General features: G+C 43.9%; 1 protein-coding gene across 22 annotated transcripts in view; it reads left to right on the plus strand.

The window, feature by feature from the left end:
• Positions 1-10,000, plus strand: part of LOC123501572 (protein timeless-like) — a 105,283-nt gene that overhangs the window by 58,073 nt on the left and 37,210 nt on the right. The window contains exon 1 of one of the 22 annotated variants that reach the window (XM_045250490.1): positions 8,940-9,238. The exons of 19 other annotated variants lie outside the window; for them this stretch is intronic. The gene's annotated coding sequence lies outside the window, so the exon portion shown is untranslated. Of the gene's footprint in view, positions 1-8,939; positions 9,239-10,000 lie in introns of those variants that run through there. 2 more of the 22 variants (XM_045250491.1, XM_045250494.1) reach the window with 2 other exon arrangements.

A 10,000-nucleotide genomic window follows, 5' to 3' on the forward strand; every position in this document is an offset into this window, starting at 1 on the left:
ATGCATCATCGACCACAAAGGAACACAAAGAAAGAACAAACGCATGCCCTTTCAAAGTATTATCTAGTGAAGGAAGGAGGGAAGGAAGGAAGGAAGGAAGAGGGAGAGAAACACATAAAAGGGAGAGAAAATTCTACATGGAGGTGTTTTGACGAGAGAAGAGGTGTAGGAATATGTGAATGAGAGAGAGAGAGAGAGAGAGAGAGAGAGAGAGATGAGGTAAGATGAGATAGGACGGTATGAGTTTTAAATTGAAGGTAACTGAGTTTTAAAATTTCTCTCATAATCTCTCTCTCTCTCTCTCTCTCTCTCTCTCTCTCTCTCTCTCTCTCTCTCTCTCTTTTGATTAATTATCTGTTCTAATTGCGTTTTTTTCCCTCTCCTTATGTGTTCTCTTAAAATCCTCCTCCTCCTCTTCCTCCTCCTCCTCCTCCTCCTCCTCCTCCTCCTCCTCCTCCTCCTACACAAATGATTATGGAAAGGATTAATCACTCTTCTTTATACTGTGTGAAAAAAATGAACGTCCGCCCTTAACACACACACACACACACACACACACACACACACACACACACACACACACGGATGCTATAAATAAAAATAATGAGACTTGCCGTTTTGTGATTGTCGGTTTTGCTCTTTTTCTTTCGTTTTGTCCGTGTGTGTGTGTGTGTGTGTGTGTGTGTGTGTGTGTGTGTGTGTGTGTGTGTGTGTGTGTGTGTGTGTGTGTGTGTGAAATTTTACTGTGGATATGTCAGAGTGCAGAGATTTCGGGGCTGGAGAGAGAGAGAGAGAGAGAGAGAGAGAGAGAGAGAGAGAGAGAGAGAGAGAGAGAGAGAGAGAGAGAGCGTGGGTGTTGAGAGAGGTAGAAGAAGATGGGGAGGAGGAGGAGGAGGAGGAGGAGGAGGAGGAGGAGGAGGAGGAGGAGGAGGAGGAGGAGGAGGAGATTGGATTTGTGGGCTTTTTTTTTTATCAACCAATCCGGAAAAAAAATTCTTACTTTCTTTCTTTCTTTCTTTCTTTCTTTCTTTCTTTATCTTCTTTTTCTCTCTCTTCAACTTTAAATGCTTATATATTTCAATATTTTCTTTTTATATTTTTGATACATAACCGAGTAAGCTCTCTCTCTCTCTCTCTCTCTCTCTCTCTCTCTCTCTCTCTCTCTGATTTGATAACATTTTTCTATCTTACTTTTTTTTCGTGGTAATGTCAGTAACACCTTTTTCTGTTTTTTTTCTTTTTCCTTTCCATTTCCTACTTGTTCACTTTTTTTTTTTGTGTGTGTGTGCGGGCGGGTTAACTTCTCTGTCTCGACTTTTCCATAATATGATTCAGTTTTTTGCTTTCAATTGAAGAATCCACACTGCGCAGTTTAGTCTTCTAACACACACACACACACACACACACACACACACACACACACACACACACACACACACACACACACACAAGGCATTCATACCTCCTCATTCTCTCTCGTTCCTCTCTTTTCCGTCTCCTTCCCTTTCGTCTTCTACCTTCCCCTCGTCTTTCTCCCCATCCTCCCTTCCTTTCTCTTCATTTTCCTTCCCTTATCTCCTCTTCCTCGGCTCTCACTTGTCTCCGTCTATTCTTCCTCATTTCCCTTCCCCGTCCTCTCTTTTCCGTCTCCTTCCCTTTCCTCTTCTACCTGTTCCTCCCTTTCTCCACATCCTCCCTTTCCTTCTCTTCCTTTTCTTTCCTTATCTCCCCTTCCTCCGCTGTCACTTCCCTTCCTCTATTCTCCTTCCCTTGCCTTTTCTTTCCTTCCTCTCCTCTCCTTTCCTCCACTCCAATCTCCTACATTTTATCACCTTCTCACTCCTCCTCCTCCTCTTCCTCTTCCTCGCCTTTTACACACACATAAGCGACAGTCTCGAAGCACAGATAATAAGATAAATGAATAATAGAGTAATGAAACACATGTCCTCTCCATTATCAGTATTACAATAACAAGAACATCACTTTTTTGCTAGCGAATTCCTGCCTCTCTCATGGATCTCATTACTCGTAAGCTCTAGTATTTTTCCCAGGTGTTATTCCAGCTCGTGTCTGCCTCCGAACACCCTCCCACGTCCTCTCGTCCCTTTATCATAGAGAGAGAGAGAGAGAGAGAGAGAGAGAGAGTGTGAGTGTGTGTGTGTGTGTGTGTGTGTGTGTGTGTGTCCGTTTGTATTGTCAGTTGCCGATTGGTAGATAAAAGATTGTTGTTGTTGTTGTTCTTGTTGTTGTTGTTGTTTTGATGGTGGTGGTGATGGTGGTGGTGGTGGTGGTGTTACTACTACTACTACTACTACTACTACTACTACTACTACTACTACTACTACTTCTAAAACTACTACCACTACTACCTCTACTACTACTATTACTTCTACTACTACTACTACTATTACTATTACTACTTCTACTTCTACTTCTACTACTACTACTACTACTACTACTACTGCTACTACAATAATGATTCCAACACGTTTATCTCGACAAGAATTTCTATATCCTCTCCTTCCTCTTTTTAATTTTTACTTCCCTTCCCTTCTTATTTCTTCATTTTTCATTAAATTATGAGTTTCCCGCACGGTTGGTTAGGTCAATGAGTCTCTGCTGAGTTCACTGGTTACAGCATTGCTCTTCCAACTTTGTGTGTTTCCGCGTTCGACTTCTTCCTGTGTTGTGACGAAGCGCCCCGAGTGTTTGTGTAAAGTTATGGCCACCTCTCTCTTGCATGACCTCCTCTGTGTTTCTCACGGTGCTTGAGTGTGGCATTGATGGTGGTGGTGGTGGTGTTGGTGGTGGTGTTAGAAGTTTGTCTTTTTCTCTTTCTCTTTTCTTTTTCTTTCTGTTCATTTCTTTCAAGCCATGTTTTGTGCTTTCTTCTTTTTATCTTTTTTTTTTCCAGCTTGGTTCTTTATTCTATGGTATTTAATTCTTTGTGGACATTCAAAAACAATACAACGATCTTCTATCACACGTCTAACACCCTCTTTTTTTTTCCTCTATTCTGTGTCTCTATTCTCTTCTGTCCATCTCACATTGCAAGACATTTGCTCACAACCGAGAGGGTCTGGGTTCGAATCCCGGAAAGCGGCGAGGCAAATGGCTCTTATAATGTGTGGCGCCTGTTCACCTAGCAGTAAATAGGTACTGGATGTAACTCGAGGGGTTGTGGCCTCGCTTTCCTGGTGTGTGGAGTGTGTTGTGGTCTCAGTCCTACCCGATGATCGGTCTATCAGCTCTGAGCTCGCTCCGTAATGGGAAAAAGCTGGCTGGGTGACCAGCAGACGACCGTGGTGGTGAATTACACAAAGAAAATAACGCCTCGTCTTACTCTATCCCGTCACACCAAGCCAGGCAGAAAAATTCGTTCACACACACACACACACACACACACACACACACACACACACACACACACACACACACACACACACACACACAATAAACCTTTTACCTTTACCTTCAACCTTTGGCCTCACTCCACCTTCGCCTTCCTCCCCCGCCTCCTTCCACCTCTCCTCCACGTTCTCTTGTTCGTCCACTTGTGAAAGCATTGACCATTGTAGGATTTCTCATATACATTCTGTGTATCTGTGTGCTCTCTCTCTCTCTCTCTCTCTCTCTCTCTCTCTCTCTCTCTCTCTCTCTCTCTCTCTCTCTCTCTCTCTCTCAAGTATGGGTGAGCGAGCAAAACAGTCTAAAGTGCACGTGAGAGGAAACAGTAAGAGGAGGAGAAGGAAGAAGAGGAGAAGAACGTAGAGGAAGAAGAAGAAGAGGAGGAGAAGGAAACTATTTATAGGTCAATTCTGTGAAGATAAACAAGCAAAGAGCATTGTTTTCCCTTGCATTATTCTTCTTAGGTGTTCGTGTGTCTATCTGGATGTTTGGCTGTCTGTCTATCTGTCTGTCTGTCTGTGTGTGTGTGTGTGTGTGTGTGTGTGTGTCTAGCTACCTGGTTGTCTGAAATCTGGCTGTCTGCCTGCCTGTCTGTCTGTCTGTCTGTGTGTGTTGTCTGAAATCTGTCTGAAGTCTGGCTGTGTGTGTGTGTGTGTGTGTGTGTGTGTGTGTGTGTGTGTGTGTAGCTACCTGGTTGTCTGAAGTCTGGCTGTTTGGCTGGCTAAGTATATAAGTGGATGGATGGAGAGAACAGATTGGTGATTGTGTGGTGATTTGTTGACCATTTCCGCGTCTCTCTCTCTCTCTCTCTCTCTCTCTCTCTCTCTCTCTCTCTCTCTCTCTCTCTCTCTCTCTCTCTCTCTCTCTCAGAAACGCTTTGCTCTTTCACCCCAACTGTTTTCCAAGTGTACAGTGATGATCAGCCAGGTTTTGAAGAGTGTTTCTCCTGTAAATAAAGTAGAAATCTTGTTAAAATGTCACTAGAACCATAAAAAAACACCTTAAAAACTCGTGTGAATTTAGATCAAGCCTTTTGAAATAGTGGAGGTGAAGCGCACAAGTGTTTGAGAATAGGAGCGTCTCTCTCTCTCTCTCTCTCTCTCTCTCTCTCTCTCTCTCTCTCTCTCCAGTAATACTAATAACACAACTAATTATTTCTCTGCCAAAACAAAACGTTGCAAAACAATTAAGAAACTAATGCGTCACTGTTCACCTTATAATAATTTTTCCATACACTTCTTTCCCTCTCCTTTACATCTTTCCCCTCACGAAGGACTCTTATTGTAGCATTGGGGAGCCGTTAGCCTGAGTTACCCTTCGCCTCTCTATAGACCGAGGACTAATTGGTGAAAAAATGACTTGTGTAGAGATGAGACAATTGAGAAAGGCTGCTATAATGGATCAGTAGCGACTAGCAAGAGTGAGTGACTGGGTTGTGCCTCCCACGTATTTCCAATGTAGGGGTTTCAAAAACAACGCTCGAATGTAAGGTGTAAAAATAGTGATGCTGTGAAAACACTGTTACGGAAATAGAATACGATTGAGAGAGAGAGAGAGAGAGAGAGAGAGAGAGAGAGAGAGAGAGAGAGAGAGAGAGAGTGGAGGTATTTAGTTACACTGTGCCACAAGAAACAAGCACATTATCATCTGGTGATTTATAAAGGTTCAGAAGCTCATGTTGGAGATTGAGATAGTGAAGAGTGTGGCCATTAACCTTCTGACCTCCATAGACCTTTTCCTGCTGTCAATAATAATGGTCTAATCGTACACAAATCTCAAGGTAAAAATGTGTCCCAGTATTGAAGAGGCTAAGAGGAAAGTGAGTGAGAGAGAACTGTATTCCACCTTGCGTCACCCACTTCTTGTTCACAGCCTCAGACAGACGGACAGACAGACAAGCAAACAGCCATCCACCCATCCAACTACCGAGCCAGAACAGCCATTCACACAACCAGCTAGCCAGACAGACAGCCAGCCATACAGACAGACAATCAGACAGACAAAATAACGTAAAGAAATACACTGCTCTTTACCTTTATTCCCTTCGTAAAATAGAGTTATATATAGGTTCTTTCTTCTTCTCCTTCTCCTCCTCCTCCTCCTCCTCCTCCTCCTCCTCCTCCTCCTCCTCCTCCTCCTCCTCCTCCTCACCACGCGCAGCCAAGATTCCATATAAGACCAGTATTTTGAAGCTCTGTGGTATCTCATCACAGTTTCTTAAGACTCCACAGAGATAATTAAACATTTCTCGTTAATGTTTCTGAAATTGTTAGACTCTCATTACGGTAATGAAAAACAACCCTCACACTAATGACATCCATCAGACGTCACGGTGATGGGAAAAAGTTGAGGTGACACGTGGGAAGGTTTGAAAATTGTACTCCTCCTGTTCACCTGGATTGGTACAGCACAGGTGGCAAATGAAATACCTCCTGTAGCCTATAAACTCCCGTGAAAAGTCCCACATGGTACTTGTATAAAGGAAAAAAAAAATCTAAGGTGTCTTGTAAGGTTATAGACAGTAAAACAGAGAGAAAGGAAATGTAGGGAGGTGTCTTGCAAGGTTATAGTCAGTGAAACAATAGGAAAAGGAAGGTAGGAAGATGTTGCAAGCTTATAGTCAGTAAATTGATAGTAAAAAGAAAGGTATGAAAGTGTATTGCAAGCTTAAAATCAGTAAATCAGTAGGAAAAGGAAGGTATGGAAGTGTATTGCAAGCTTAAAATCAGTAAATCAATAGGACAAAGAAGGTAGGAAGGTTTGTTAGGTATGTTATAAAGTTATAGTTACTGAATCAATGAGAAAAGGAAGGTTGCAAGCTTATAACCAGTAAATCAGTAGGAAAAGAAAGGTAGGAAGGTGTATTGCAATCTTATAGTGAGTGAAGCAGTGAGAAAAGAAAAGTAGGGAGATGTCTTGTAAGCTTATGGTCAGAAGGAGGAGAAGGAGGAGGAGGAGGTGGAGGAGGAGGAGGAGGAGGAGGAGGAGGAGGAGGAGGAGGAGATATAGGTGAATTAACAGTAAGAGGTGTGAAATAGGAGCGTTGGTTGCGAGTAACTAACCTCCTAAAATACTTGGTGAAAGGAAGATTACGTCTCAAGGGGCCGGCGCTGCTCTCCTATTGGCTCCCCAGGTAATGACGTCACTGGGATCAGGTGCTAGGTCTCTGAAGGGAAATTATTTTTAGCGACATCGATTGGAAGGCATTATTCTATTCGCTTATTCCTTTCTTCTCATTTATTGTTTTTTTTTCATTTTTTTATTCTATTCGATGATCATGCTTGTGTTTGGTGCAGAGTAACACACATACACTTTCTCTCTCTCTCTCTCTCTCTCTCTCTCTCTCTCTCTCTCTCTCTCTCTCTCTCTCTCTCTCTCTCTCTCTCTCTCTCTCTGCCCTAGAAAGGAACGAGGAAGAACAAGGAAGAAGAAACAAGAGAGTGAAAAACAAGAAGAAAATTTTGGAGGAGAAACTTGATGATATGTCCTCCCTCCTCCTCCTCCTCCTCTTTTTCCTCCTCTTCCTCCTCCTCCTCCTCCTCCTCCTCCTCTTCTTCTTCTTCCTCTTCTTCTTCCTCCTCTCGTTGTTCTTGATCTTGTTCTTCGTTTTTCGTTGTTGTTGTTGTTATCTTAATTGAGAAGTCATGTGGCAGTGCAGACAGAGGGAGAGGGAGAGGGAGAGGGAAAGGGAGAGGGAGAGGAGAGGATGATAGTTAGTAAAGGGAGGAAAAATGAAGCCTGGAACAAGAATAGAAGGAAGCAGGTCATTTTTCTTAATTGTCTCTCCCTCCCTTCACCTGATCCAAGGAAGATGCTGATGCTGATGCTGATGATGATGATGATGATTACTGCTAGATACTTGAACTAGTTAACTGGTAGAATAAAAGAATAGAAAAGTTATGCATTCTAAATCATACAAGCGTTATGCCCTTGGTTGGTTGGTGAATACTGGTAAACATACATTGACGCATACATAGATAGATGAATAAGTGATGAAGTGATAGATAGGAAAGATTAATAGTACGATTATTAGTAGCGAAAAAGAAAAGAATATAGATAAGATAGATGTTACAGGAAAATGAAGTTGCAAATTGATAGATAGATAGAAAAATAGATAGGAAAGATTAAGAGTACGATAATTAGTAGCGAAAAGAAAAAAAATATATATAAAATAGATGTTACTGGGAAATGAAGTCGTAAATTGATAAATAGATAGAAATATAGATAAATGGATATACATCGAGGAAATGAAAAGGTAACTATAGTCTGTCTACTGTAAAAATGGCTCCTGGATTTAAGACACATTGTAGCTTATTGATAACGAATTTGTTGTGGATAATACTTGTTTTCTGTTGATCAACGCACTTATTACAAGGACAGCTCACGGTTTTCCTCAAGATCTGACAACCACGCATTCCCTGGGACACCATTCCAACCGAGACCCAGGAGCTACTTTAGAGTAGACACACTATAGCTAGATGAATTAAAGTTACATTGGTTAATAAGCAAGATTCGTAGATAGATAAGTGGATTAACTGGTTGACGAATAGATAGACAAATTAAAGAGATGATCGCTGACACACAAACCTGAAAGGGAAGGAAGATGATTAGACTTATTTATACCCAAGAAACTTTAATGCGCATGTGATTATATTCTGCTCTTATACATGAAATTATTTTTTTTTTGTCCTTGTTCTTCTTTTCCTCCTCCTCTTCCTCTTCCTCCTCCTCCTCCTTTTCTATTTGTTCCATTACACATCTTTATCCACTTTCACTTCTTCCCTTACTGCTTCTCTACCTCCTCCTCCTCCTCCTCCTCCTTCTCCTCCTCCGGCGGTATAAGGCGCACGATGGGGACAAGTACCAATCGACACATTTGCGTTCCATCAAAGCGGCGTGCGGTAACTCGTAAGAAAGGTCGCGGTGGAGAGACATGGAGAGGAGAGAGGGAAGTGGTTGGTTATGAAGGGCTGGTTGTAAATAGACTCATTAGAGAGCACGTCACCTGTTGAATAGTGGAGGAGGAGGAGGAGGAGGAGGAGGAGGATGAAGATGAAGAAGAAAAGCAAAATAAAAAAAGAAAGTAGTGAAACCTATTAATACCACCACTACCATCGCCACCACCATCATCACCATCACCAAAAACAACAACAACAACAACAACATGTCTCCACCACCGCCATCATAACATTGGCGTGGTGTTGTCATGGAAACAATCACTGCAACTTGAATGAATGGGTTAGTGAATGAGGGGAGAAGAGGCGGGGAGCTTGGGGGGAATGGAATGGGAGGGGAGGGCGGGGGACGTTCCTTCATCACCACTCATGCGCTGTGGAGAGAGAGAGAGAGAGAGAGAGAGCATGGCAAACGCGTGACGCACGGAAGGGGGTGAAGAAGGAAGACGGGGAGGAGGCGTGGGGATTCAGGCGGGTGGTGGAGGCGTGGTGGGTAGTGGATGGAGGTGGGGGGGGTCGTCGGGTGCAGGGGGCGGTGGCGTGCTTTGAGCGAGCGAGCGGCACGGTGGTCGGTGGCTCAGTGGCTCAGTGGTGGAGGCGCAGGTGTGACGGACACTTGTATGGCGCCGTGATTCTTAACTTCTCACCTGTTGATGTCGCCCTTGTGGTTTTTGGCCTCTCCTCGGCCTACCTGTGACCTGTCAGTGCCTCCATTCTGGCAGCCTGCGCCGCCCCGCCGCTGCCACCGTCGTCTCCCGCACCAACACCGCCTCCACCAGCCGCCGGAGCACGTAGACGCCAAGCCCCGGCAAGCAGGCCTTCGTCGCCGCCTTCTGCAGCACCATAAACTTGCCGTGAAGGGAAGTAGTGACATGGTGCGTCTGTGTGTTGGTGTGTGTGCAAGGGTGTGTGCATGTGGGTGTGGGTGTGTGAGTCTTGGTGAGGGGATGTGTTAATGCTTTGCAGTGAACTAACCACACTCTTAACTACACTGAATGGATGGTTGGGTGGAGTGACGGGTGGAGAGTGGTGGAAGGTGAATATCTGTGACAGATGCAGGGCACAGTGCCGAGGGCCAGGTACAGACAGGTGTGGCAGGGCGCTCAGTGACACCCGGTGAATGCACATGTGACAGGTTCGCGTGACTGTGCTGGAGTCACCAACTTTAACTTGCTGAGAACACAGGAATGGCTAACTCTAACCCCTTACTTCATTTGCACCAAGGAAAGCAAAGGAAGCTACAGTGATGTACTTAATTTCACTCATATGTCATAGAGAGGGAGATGTACAAGTGATATAAACCAGCAAAACATGTTTAAGCACTCCTCAGCACTAACTGTAGTATTAGATAAGCCTGCAGCATTGTTAATTGTAAAGGTGTGATATTTGGACAGGTGTTTGTTGGGGGAGTGTGTAAATGATTGGTGAGGTGAGGTGATGTGAAGTGTACATTGGGGGTGGAGGCACAGACGGTATAACTGTTAAACCGCCTCAGTTACTTTCCCCTACACAAGGCAGTGGTGTAGTGTGGTGTGAGTGTTGACACCCTTATTGTCATCCCAGCTCTCACTTGTCTTGTTATTTTTCCCAACGATACAAAAGGTGTAGGTGGGGTGGGTGGTGTGTGGCGTGAGTGT

This window comes from Portunus trituberculatus, chromosome 9 (assembly GCF_017591435.1).
Source record: "Portunus trituberculatus isolate SZX2019 chromosome 9, ASM1759143v1, whole genome shotgun sequence".
Taxonomy (NCBI): Eukaryota; Metazoa; Arthropoda; class Malacostraca; order Decapoda; family Portunidae; genus Portunus; species Portunus trituberculatus.